Here is a 13,412-nt window from a genome sequence, read left to right as displayed (position 1 = left end):
CTTTTACTGTGGCTTTGCATGTATGCGGTTGAAGTAAACAGCAAGTAACTTTTGGCTAATTTCAGAACAGTTGTTATTGTAGGGTAAGAAGAAAAGAACAATTCTCCTGTGATGTTGTGTCATCTGTCTCAAAGTTACTGTCCTCCTTAGCTGAAAGGGGAAGTGAAGCCCTAGACATCTACTTTGCATATTAAGCACATGATGGTGAGCAAAGAAGAAGAAAAACAAAACTTGTTGTGGAAGGCTATCTCGCAACTTCAGTTACCTGACAGGTCAGCTAAGGCAAAGATTAGAAGAGATAGTTTCAGGAATACGGCTCATGTCACATGCAAAAGAAGAAGAATGAAATTGCTCCAGTCCTAAAAGCAAATATATAATACAGCAAATTCCCTTGAGAAAACGAACTTCACGTTTACTTACTCTTAACAAGTAAGTTACTCTGACTTAGAGACAATATTTTCAGTAATTTTCAGTGACCATTGTAAGTCAAAACCTTTTGGTTGATGTCAGATTTGTATGTGAGAGCTCAAGATCCCTCTCACATTCTTGTCCATATACTTTTTACTATGTAGACTCTCTCTCAAATGGGATGTTTGAGTGAAGACACTTGGCGAGCATTGTTTAGAGGGACTCTCGCACTGTGGATGTCCCCATACTTGTGACTGCAACTTCTTTCCCTGTCATCATCTGTGACTCGATGTCCCAAACGCTTTCAAGCTTTATGGCTGTTATATCTCTTCTATAAATGCTTATTCTTAGGAAGGATGTTTGTTAAAGTGTACGTAATGTTAGGTTAGAGGGGGTTGTTCTTTCTCCCAGCCTCCCTCTTTATTTGTTTCGTCAAACAAACTTCTATACTAACACATTGCAACTAACCACTGTTCAGATACTTTCTCCATGGAGAACTTGTACTCATGCCTCAGGTACCAGCAAGAATGAGAGTGATGACAACGCTTATAGCTCCTGCCACTTCAGATTGCCCTCTGTTAAGGACCTCTCCTCCTGATTTTCTGATGATAATGCTGAATGCACGGTTGGTGGCTTATATCCACATTTCGTCAGAGCTCTAGATGTCATCTTGTCCGACCACACGTTACAAGTATTCTTTGCTTAAATTCACAACCATGCTGAATGTTGTCATCAAGTATCCTTTGGTTTACAGAAGTTTCCTTACACCTTATCATGGTAATCCTCTTCCTATGGGGAATCCACAAGGTCTGGGAAGATAATGGAGAGCTCCTGTGTAGGACAAAGACTCCAAAATGTTTGTCTACAGATATGAATTATCATTATGATTGGGCGTCATTAGGACTTTAACCCAAGGAGGAGACATCAGCCCTGCTGCCTATTCAGAACATATGGTGTTAGTACTGGCATGAGTTAACAGAAAATCCATCCTGCCTCATAACAGATTAAGCAACACACTGGAAATAATAAACCAAATGAATTCACAACCTTCAACTTCTACATCATGTGACTCAGCCACATAAAATCACCATTTCAATTAATGTGAATATATCACCTTCACATACACTAAGAAAAAAAATGTTCAAGACCCTACAGAAGTCCAAAAAAGTGTAGCATATCATCTCTTCATGTAATATTTAAAACCCTAACAACCAATGCCACTGGCGTGGGATGGGAAGCTTGTCTCGACCACTCAAATTAATCATAACATCCTAGAGCTAAAGGCATTTGTGGTACGTGGCAGGATTGTTTTTAAGTGTTATGGCACCTTCTGTTCAGATTTCAACAGGCAATGGCACAATTAATTTTCACATAAACCAACAGGAAAGAGGAGGGTTTTTTAAAAGATTATATTAATTACAAATTAATTCTAGTTTTATTCCACTTGTTTGGTCTTCAAAGCACATTGCAAATCTCCTCAGTGGAAAATTCACATGTGATTGTGAATGTTTGAAGTATTAGATCATTGAAGACCAAAGTGACATGAACAGATCTATTCCCAATGTTGGAAAGAAACAAGAACGGTGAAAGCCAATGCCTTAGATTACCTGTTTTGTACAGAGAGGATACAGACAAAGCATATTTCAATCCAGAAAATATCTAATTTCATCACTGCATCTAACAAGCTTTTCTCTGCATTACTTACAGTCTGAAAACCTTTTTAGGACATATACTCAGAGTAGAGACAGCATATATGTATATATATAAGCAGCAAGTGGAATTCAACACACATTTTAACATGTCCTGTTCCACTCTACAGCCATTGCATGGTGCTTGTTTGACTGGCTCATCTTACAGATGTAATCTAGTTTAGATGAATAAATGGTTGGAAGAAGTCTTTTATTCAGTATCACATAGGGAGACCTCTAGGACCACATATGAACTGCCTACAGCCTGCTACTGGTTCTTACAGATGACCGTTATTTACCTTGAAGTAATTTCCATGGCAATCCTCTTTCCCTGTTCATACAAAATCTTAAAAACTGGGATCCCATATTGATAAAGGGACTGGGTGAGAGTGGAGGCAACCCAGTCCTTTAAGTCCCGTATAGATTTTATATTGAATTGCTGAGTTATAGAGTCATTCCGTAAAAGCAATCATGCTTTGTGTGTAACCTGGAAAACATATTTATTCCCTCTGAGTGCTCTGATAAACTGTAGTAACTCCACTACAATTTTTACCCATGTTTAGTGTCTCCCAGTATGGGGCGTAATCACTACAATTGCCTGATCTTCAAGAAGTTGTAAAGTTTACACTGAGAGTATTAAAGTTTGTTCCATTTACATTTTCACAATTCCTGAGTCTCAGAAAGTAATATTTCTATTTACAAAATGAGAAAAAAATATAAGGAGCAAGTTTAATGTTTTAGACCCTGAACAACAGAGAGAAATCTAGAGTAGTGATATCTCTTTTCTTGGTGCTTCTCCGAGGTCTGTATTTTTATTCCAATAACTGATGTTCTCAGGTTGCAAGGATTTGCAGGGTAGCAGGGAAGAAAGAGGAAGGAAAGAGCACTTGCTGCCTGTCTCACCGACGTATTTATAACATCCCTTATGTCTGCTGTATTGACAGCCGCTTCCAAGCATCCTGTGGCTGCTAGGCTCAGTGGTGAGAATATTTAATTCTGTCACAAGGGGCATACAGCTTCATTAACTACCACTGAAACTTTTACAGGTGCCTTTTCAGTTTACAGGTGCCCTCCCCAGAGTCCAGGCCCTGATCTGATAAGCCGCACAAGCTGCTGCATAGTTTGAAAGGTTCTGGCTGCATTTCTCTGTCTGCAACCGTGAAAAGTAAGAGATTCATATCTAGCTGTAAATGAAAAATTTAGACTCTGTACAAAGCCTTTAGATCCCCATTCATATTCTAAGTAGAAGTAATTTTTACCAATAATTTGCACTTATTAATTTTTCCTATTATAGCTCTCATTTTAAGGAGATTTGAATAACAAAGCTAGAAAATATCTGCTAAAATAACTATATCGCAGCAAGATTAAATCACTTTCTCAAAATTCATAGCAAGAAAACAATTGGGACTTTAGTTTTGATTTAAAATGGAAAAAAAAGGCAGGTTTTGCAGTTGACAATTATTTCTTTTTACAAATTACAGTTTTCCACTTTGAGCAGATCCCCAGGTTTTTCGTTGTTCACGAAGGGAAATTGTTAGGTAGCAGAGGCAAAACAGATACATAGTCACATGACTTGTGCTTAGAAAGTTAATGATTCTCTTTTCTAAGTGTATTGAAACAGGGCTTTGGCAGTTATTTTCTATACTAAAATGTGCCAAAAAACATAAAAGTCGCAAAATATAGCAACAAAAGTAAAGGTTGGTCATGTCATCTTAATTCAGCCTTCTTTTGCATACATGTCATGATATATTATTAGACAACTACATATCTAGACTAAAGTCTTTGCTTCATGCAGTATATGGAAAATATACCAAATATCAAGGACTGGAAAATAATGTGATGGTCAGTGGATGAGTTGTCATTTAAACATTTATTTCATTCTCCACATGCAGTGTGTGGCCTCATGCCTTTCATCATGTAAATGCATCACTGAATAAAATGGTGTGAACTTGCCATAAGTTTGTATGACTCTTGTCTATGGCTTTGCATGACTGAGTCTGGGCAGAGAAGTTGGTTACTGCAGGAAAGCTAAGGTGAAATGTTACAGCTCTACGCTCTCTACCCGTGTCCCCACATGTACTCCATGGTAAATGAAGGTAGCTAACCTCGTCCTTTACCTACCTTGCATGACCTCACCTACACTCCCAAGTAAGCCTGCGTTCACTTAAGCTGTCACATTACCCATGATAACATGGTTCACACGCCCACAACCTCTGAGGCAAGTGGTGTTACTATCTTCACATTGCAGATGGGGAATTGAGGTACAACTAGGAGGGACTAAAGAGGAAGTCCTTCTCCACCCCTGGACAGAGCAAAGCACGTTTGGTCTGGTCAAACTGTACAGACGTTGGGGATGGATCATGCTCAGTGCTAAAGAACTTTTCAGAGAATTTTGATCACCAGACTTCAACGTACTTCTGGGTTTTGAAGTAACTTGTTCAAAGTAACTTTTGAAGTTTTGTAACTTGCCCAGATGTGACTGGCCTCTTGCAAATACAGCAAAAGATCACGGCCATGATTTGAACATAGTAATTTGTCTTGGTTATATTACTGCAGCTGTGCCAGTGAAAGCACAAATCCCTCTCTGAAAGCGGCCAACTGCAAGGGGTGAGAGAAGGCGTAAGAACAGGACAGGAGATACTTCTCAGCTACATTCTCCCGGGCATTTTGACTCAGGGACTTCCAGAGCCAGAGGTGGTGTCTGTGCATTTAAAAGGCCTTCAAAGATTTTTAATTTTAATTTCTTTGATAATTAATAGAATTTTCCAAAGCATACAGGTACAAGAGCATCTTAGCTAGAGAATTTATAAACAGAGGCAGAATTCTGTTTCCTTTTGCCTCAGCACACATCTTTTGTTTTCCTTGATATGGCTGAATGATTTATAAACCGAAAATGATCAGAAAGCAAATCTTCCATAAACAGCTAGCATGGAAAATGGTAGGGTCAGTGGACAGGAGCCTGGGGAGGGACTTTTAAAAGAGCTCCATTTTAACATGGAATGAAGGAAATTCTTAACTCTAGCTAGTGGCTGTAACTGTGGGTACATGAGTATAAACAAGGTGCAGGGGTGCAACGCAACGGACCCAGGCTAGAACACATAGCCGACTCACAGCTGGGATACCTGAAGTTAGACCACCACTCACTGATGCCCTGGAAAGGCTGCTCTGTCTCCACTGTTGCATGCTCACTTTCGCATCAAAATGAAATATGTGAAGTTAGGCTATGCTTGTATCCCTTCTCCCACTGTATAGATCAACTGTACTGTGCACACACACACACTTTCAGTCTTTCTGTTGTTAACGGTTTCCTTTTCTTTCATTACTCCTATTTCTTTCTTTTCCTGTAATAAATCACGATGAAACTTTTCCTGCAGTGTCCTCCCTATCTGATTTCCTTTCTCCATATGCAAGTGACAGAGTTAGCATATTATTCTTCTAACGAAAAACAAAGCCAGTCCTCCCAGATGCTGCCAGAATTATCAAAGTTAGGAGACCAAAAGTGATATTTAAAAAACAGAAATTTTGAGAATACAAAGTCTGAAGAGTAAAATGTCGTTTGCGGATTTGGGATTGTATTTGTGTTCAGTCACATGCCTTTCTCCATGCATTTTCATGCGTTATTTGTTGAAAAGAACTCAAGATACTCAGAACAGTTCTCTAAAAGGGTAGAGGTCTACCTCTACCAAGAGGACGCAATTTGATGTAAAGAATGAAAGGCCAATGGCACTTCTTTCTTTTTTGACACTTATTGAAGCTTGGTAGGCAAGACATTTGTGTGAAAATGTTTGCAAACAGGCATTTTTCAATAAAACGATTTCAAGTAATTGAGCTCTTTTGCTGTTCACCTCTCTTATGTCTGGCTCCTCTCACAATTACTAATTTGATATTGAAGATGTTTCTGCTTTTTCTTTATCTCAGTAAAGATATATGTTTCCACTTTTTGGCAGTAGAACTGTGAAAGACAAGTTTAAGAGGTCTTATCTTTCTTGAAGGCACCTAAGCCTGCATGCAGCATGTCCCTAGCAGGAGTTTTTTACTAAGAAACTTATCTTCTGCATACAGGGTCTCACTCCTGAGGATGAAAACTCAGCAACTCCAGTGCAATGTAACTGCCCGAGATATTCCTAACCACTCTCAGCTGAAATGGCCGTATAGGCTATGAGAACTTTTGAAAAGGAGGGCAACAGATACAAGCCTGACATAGAATTCAACAGGCTGCCAGCACAAAAGGCAAGCACAGCTGGTGATGTGAGTGCCGGGTGGAAGGTCTTCACTGGGCCAGTTTGGAAACTTCCTGGCTTAACTGTGAGTTACATGGATTAACCCGGGAGCTGTAAATGTGTAGATCGACTGGGCAAACCTGAATCTAATACAGGGGGAAGTGTACTGTAATCAAGAGAGAAAAGAGTATTCTTCCTGACCATGGCAATGGGTAATTCGACTGTTTGGAATCCGAGTGCAGATATCCACAATGATACTGCAAACATATCATGTATTTAGACATTAATTGTCATTATCAAGGGGATGCATGCAGTGAGGTTTAGGAAGTATGTCAGTCAGATATGAGGATTCCCACGATTGCCTGAGATGAAGAAAGAAGACAACAGAAGTCAAGTTCAGAGAATCCTATTCTGGGTGTATACACTTCATAACTGGCATTTTTTTTCACAGTTTTCAGGGTATATTATACAGGTATGAAAATGCTGATGAACAGTAGATCTGCAATAAATAACATCATTAAGCCTACTGCTGGCTATTACCTTACTCCACAATTTTTTAAATATGTTCCCCACTGCGTAGTCACACAGGTTATTTGGAAGCCACTGTCTGCAAGGATGTGTTTGTCGTCTTTTAACCTTTAGACTTCTTCCCCTTTTCCCTCCTCCCTGCTTGTTTTCTCCAGTACACGTTGTCCTTCCCTTGAATTTCCTGATCATACGGATATTTGAGGCTATCATCTCACACCTACTTTATTCTTCTCCAAACCCTTGTTTTTTTCCATACAACTCACTTAACACTTGGCTGCAAGGGTAGAAAGGTGTCACCTGCAGAAAACAGGCACAAGGGGATAAGAGTTGTTTTCATGTTTTCTGTAAGATAAAAATGGAACACTAAACTGAGAGCATTTAGCTTTTCTGATGAGCCTTTTCTCAGCTCTCCGTGCAAGTGTATGTTGAAGGAAGCACCTCTGAGTTCAAAGCTGATGCTGTTCTGCATGTGTATGTAGTGACCAGACTGTCTTGCACTTAAACTTTCTGGCGTACTTATTCAGACTTTCCCAGATACAAATATAAAACTGTTATGTGCAGACAGATCTGAGATCAGGACGTCTCTAAGCTCTGTCATCTTCAACATATTTGTCTGTATGTGTTCCTATTCCTCTGCTTTTAACATCTATCAGGGTAGAAATATGTTCCTTAAATTCTTTGCACCACATTTATACTTTCACCATAAAGAAAATACCCAGGTGCATTTCAGTCCTATCTTTAGTCTTCCATGTGCATGCTCCTTTTTGCAGTTATGCAGAAATCAGTGACTTACGTCTCCTGGCATGCTTTCGTACTCTTGCTTATTTCTTTATTTTTCAAAACAGAAATGGACACAAAGGCTCAACAGAGTAAACCTCAGGCCCTCCTTCCCCAGCAGAGCTCTGCCTGGAGAATTGACCTGTTAGAAATATTGCATTTCCTGGGCGATTGTTGTCTTTCCCCAAAAAGCCCACAGGAAAAAGGAACAACAACAAATATCTAACATCTTATAGTCTTGGAAGAAACTGTGTTTATATGGTCATGTTTGTAGGCTTCAGTGCTAAGGACCGTTCTTAGGCCAGTGCTTTTGCACCTCATCATTGAAAAATGTTGTCCACTCTCTAATCTACAGGTACCTCTTGCATTTTAAGACTCTTATTTTTTGTTCTGTTTTCTGGAGACATGAAAATATTTTTACCTTCATCTTGCAGCAATCTGTTATGTGTCATGTTAGTGTGTCTTTCCTAGATCTTTGCTTGCCCATATTAAATTACCCCAGGTCTTTCAATCTTTTCTCGTAAGTGATCTTTCTTCAACCCCTAATTGTTCTTTTCCACACTACAGTTCATTCAGTTATTTATTCACATGACATACACAAAACTTAACTAGGAACCACTAAATGTTGAGGAGCTCTGCATGTAATGAGGCTCTGATCTGCAAATCTTTCCCCCAGTTTGGAGCACTTATGCTAATGAATAAAATTAATGTATATACAAATATATGCATAGTATATAGATATTCTATATCAAGACACATACATATAGAATTTTCTCTCTAAAAATACACATAAAAGAAACAAATTGATCATTTGTTCCGACACTGATCATTTGGTCGGTGAAGTGGATTGAGAACTGGCTGAATGGCAGAACTCAGAGGGTTGTCATCAGCGGCGCTGAGTCTAGTTGGAGGCTGGTAACAAGTGGTGTCCCCCAGGGGTCAGTACTGGGCCCAGTCTTGTTCAACTTCTTCATCAATGACCTGGATGATGGGACAGAGCGTACCCTCAGCAAGTTTGCTGATGACACCAAACTGGGAGGTGTGGTAGACACACCGGCAGGCTGTGCTGCCATTCAGCATGACCTGGATAGGCTGGAGAGTTGGGCAGAGAGGAACCTGATGAGGTTCAACAAAGCCAAATGCAGGGTCCTGCACCTGGGGAGGAACAACCTCATGCACCAGTACAGGCTTGGGGTGGACCTGCTGGAGAGCAGCTCTGCAGAGAGGGACCTGGGTGTCCTGGTGGACGACAGGTTAACCATGAGCCAGCAGTGTGCCCTTGTTGCTAAGAAAGCCAATGGGATCCTGGGGTGCATTAAGCAGAGTGTGGCCAGCAGGACGAGGGAGGTTCTCCTTCCCCTCTACACTGCCCTAGTGAGGACTCATCTAGAGTACTGTGTCCAGTTCTGGGCTCCCCAGTTCAAGAAAGATGAAGAGCTACTGGAGAGAGTCCAGCGGCGGGCTACGAGGATGATGAGGGGACTGGAACATCTACCCTACGAGGAGAGGTTGAGGGAGCTGGGCTTGTTCAGCCTGAAGAAGAGAAGGCTGCGAGGGGACCTTATAAATGCTTACAAATATCTGAAGGGTGGGTGTCAGGAGGATGGGGCCAAGCTCTTTTCAGTGGTGCCCAGTGACAGGACAAGGGGCAATGGGCACAAACTGAGGCACAGGAAGTTCCATCTGAACATGAGGAAGAACTTCTTCCCTCTGAGGTTGACGGAGCACTGGAACAGGCTGCCCAGGGAGGTTGTGGAGTCTCCTTCTCTGGAGATATTCAAGACCCGCCTGGACAAGGTCCTGTGCAGCCTGCTCTAGGTGACCCTGCTTCGGCAGGGGGGTTGGACTAGATGACCCACAGAGGTCCCTTCCAACCCCTACTATTCTGTGATTCTGTGATTCTGTGATTCTGTGACTCTTCTCACCTTCCTTCCTCTAAAAAAGGTTGTCGTGTTCACTGTTTTTCTCTGGTGCTGTCTCAGGTCTTTCTCCTCTACTTGCCCACCTATTGCCAAGGAAAAGCTAGGAATCCACTATCTTGAACACTGCCAAATGTAGTTAAACCTGTCAGAACAGTTAAAGAAGGCATGTACGAAGATGTAGGGATAAGGTTTTCCTTCACTCCCTCTCAAAATTGATGGGTATATATTCCCATAGTGTTGTAAGTGAACTAAACCTCTGAATCCCTCTGGCTCCCAGACTTGCTTAATCTCAGTTTATCTTCATGATAATATGTCTGCCATCAACTCTCTTTCTTTCAGAATTAAGGTCACTTCATGTAAGTCTCTTCTGATTTTCCTCCCAAAATAAAGATGAACATTGTTTTTCCCTTTAATCACTTGATAGCTCAGATCACCCCCTTGTTAATCTATTATTTGTGCTAAAATGAGAGTTAAATCCTCCCTCTTTTCAAACATACGGGATTACTATGTCTGGTGTTTGCCTTTACAAGGTAGCTAGACAGGCATCATTGCTAGTCTGACAAATCTAATCTCATTCCTTGTGAAGATTTTGAAAGACCAGGCTCAGCACATTGTTTTGTTACCATAAATCTCTCCTATTCTTTGTCTTACATACTAGCTATTTTTTTCAGAATTTCTTATTTTGTTTTTAACTATTTGCTAATAGTTCTCAAGTTAGAGCAACTACAAAGACTTTGCATTCTTTAAAATGTTTAAAATAGGTCAGAGTATCTTAAAATTACACAAATATCTGCAATCTAGGACTAATGTTAAGCCATCATTTAAATTTGGATTAAGAATCCAGCATATAATAGAACTTGATGATCTTGTAGAAGCAGTTCGTTGCCATGTCAGGGCTGGAAGCATCTGACCATGCTGTCTGGGTATGGAGCAGCTCAGGAAAATCCTTTTAAGCACTAAAGAGGAGATGAAAAAAAAGAAATTGCCTTTTATCTCACCTACTCAAGCCTTGTGTTGGTAAATATTCTGCAAACATATAAAGGGATTTATATGGCAAAGCACTTTAAAGCCTAAAATGTTCTGAAACAAGTGACTGCATGAGCAAACCTGTAGTTGAGTGGCTGATTAAATATCTGGCTATGACAATAAATGCATATTAATCAGCTCTGGATCCAACACAACTATCGTAGTCTTGGCCCCCTGCATTCTTAAACTTTGGTACTGAACAAAAGAATTTAAAAATCCTCTTTTATTGAATAAAATCCTTTTCTCTCTTTTATTTTCCATACTCATCCACATGGGACATCTTTATGGATTAATTCTATTTCTGCCTCTGAAAATGTTTAATAATGTTTGGTGACACTTTTTCCAAGAAGTAGAAGACATTCATAAAAAAAAATCTCTTATGGAAATGTTTTGGTTCGTTAGCTGGGTTTTAATCTAATAGTCACCTGATTCTCATTTACTTGCAATACCGATGTGTTACCTGTGCATCTTGCTCCCTGGTACATGCCCTAAGTGAGCTCGATTCATGATTCCAGTCCATTTCCTCCCAGCTAAAAATGTCCTTGACTCATAAAAAAAAAAGAAAGTCTTGATCAATTCTGATGTTGTTAAAGGAGAAATAATACATGCAGTCCATAACGGCTTCCTGTACAGTTTTATAAATATCTTTCCTGGCATATTTAAAGCAAAACCAGTGAATTTCAGTCCAAATTTTGTCAGCTGTGAGGTTAGTGGCATGGCACCACAAATACCTGTGTTAAAACATCTCCAGAGTTCTGCCAGAAATCCAGAAAACCTCTTTTGGGGAAACCTGTGCTTTACCAGAATGACTGCTGCCATGCCAGCACTTTAAGCCAGCCCGGTGTCAGCAGCGTTGGAGACAGGAGCGAGGATCCCCGCAGAGCACTCTTAGCAAAACAGAATCGGAGCTGAACTACACACCCTCACTGTACGGCAGCCTCGTGGTCTGTCGGACTTTCCATCCTCAGTTGGTGAAATCTCGCTGTTAAGAAAGAACCCACCTTATCTGCAGTTTTTAAGTTTCACATTTGGGGTTTTTTTTGTTCTCACTTGGTCAACACTTTCGGAGTTTGCTGGCGTCTTAGTTCTCATTTGTAGTGTGTGGCTTTGGTGGGTTGGTGGAACTGTGTTCCAGAGAGTCAAAGTTTTGTTCTGAGACATACAGGTGATGGCTACTTTTGCTTTTTAGCACTGTCAGAGCAAGGAGCAAGACATTTCATAAATCTGTCATGGTTTTACCTACTTCTGTGCTTTTCTCTTTTAAAAAAGGTTATATGTATGTCTGTCTACATAGCCATAAAATGTGTGTTGGTGTGATTGATAAAACATTATTTCTTTCATTTCTTCTCAGCAGCGGTCGCGCTGGATTCATGCTGCAGGAGATCCCACCCCTTCTGTGTGAGACTCCCCACAACTGTGTCTTGGCAATCTCCCTGCTTACTTCAGCCCACGTACCCGGCAACACCAGTTGTATCTTTCCCTTAGACAAACTTCCCACCCGCTTTGGGAAGGCTTGCTAACTTTCTAACACCATCAAAGGAATTATCACATTCAGTAGTAATACATTTTGACTGAGATGTAGGATTCCTGCAGCGGTCCTCCCATCTGTTATTTTTCACAATAAGGAACATCCTGCTGATGTTTAATGAATCCAGAATTTATAGACAGGTTATTTGGCAATGATATTATTAGACTTTTTAGAAGTGACAGCTGACACAAGGTCTACTTACCTCATGTAGCCCAGGTATGACAAACAACATGAAAAACACCTTTGGACTTGGCTGATGGGTCAGCGATGCTTTTAACTGATATTAGATAACTTTTAGGGCAGGAGGATAATATTCAAAACTCAAGCACAGCCCACGTGGCTACTAAGCTCAAATTAAATTGGGGGGAAAGGAAGGTTTAGGGCTGGATAATCAGCATGATGGTTTGTCAGTTCAAAGAGGTCATCTGAGAACCAACCCGAACTTCAACAGCTGGGCTGTGTCAGCAGGCATGCCAGGTCACCAGGGACTCCAATGTCTCGAGAAGTACTAATGATTATCCCGTAGCGAACTTTTACATTTATGATCGCAAGCAAAGCCGAGACAGGGCGAGTAACGCAAATGGCAAATTCAGAGCAAAACCATGCCTTTCTGCAGATGCCCAGACACACAGGCGCTTGGTAACCAAACGCAAACGTGTTTTGTTTTTCTAACTGATGGTCAGCGTGCAAGGGGGAACCTGGTGCGCTCCTTCCTCTGGGGTTTATTAGGCAAAGAGCGCGTGCCTCGACTTTTCAGGCAGGATCTTGGCTTCTCTTTCTCTTGTTAAAGATGGAACAGACTTTACAGCAGTGGGTCTCAGGCTTTTTCACCATACATAACCAAGAGCCCCTCGATGCCTCTCCCTGCTGCCACGTGCAGATTTCCGCACCGCACCCGGCGATGCGGGGCCACCAGTCTTCTGCGGCTGCCGTTTCATTAATTTTCGTTAATCACCCTTTGAGACGTTCCTCCACCTTCCCGCCCTGAGCCCCCTGCCTCCACCCTTGCCTCCTCCCTGCCCCGCAACAGCAGGAGGGCAGCTCCGAGGGAACGCTGACCCTTTGGCGCCCAGCGCGCCAACGCCAGGGGCGGGCGCGGCGTGGGGAGCTCCCAGCGCGAGGCGGGCTCCCCGGGCCACGAGGGGCAAGGGGCCGCGCCGCCGGTGGACTACAACTCCCGGCGTGCTTTGCGCGCAAGGCCCGCGGCCCTTTCATTGCGGGGGAGCGCCGGGCTTGCCGGGGCGCGTAGTGCGGGCGGACACCCGCCCGGCCGCTCCTCCGCCCGGCCGCGATTGGCCGGGACTAGTCCCCGCCC

Source organism: Opisthocomus hoazin, chromosome 7, assembly GCF_030867145.1.
Source record: "Opisthocomus hoazin isolate bOpiHoa1 chromosome 7, bOpiHoa1.hap1, whole genome shotgun sequence".
NCBI classification, from domain to species: Eukaryota; Metazoa; Chordata; class Aves; order Opisthocomiformes; family Opisthocomidae; genus Opisthocomus; species Opisthocomus hoazin.
This window is presented reverse-complemented; position numbering follows the sequence as displayed.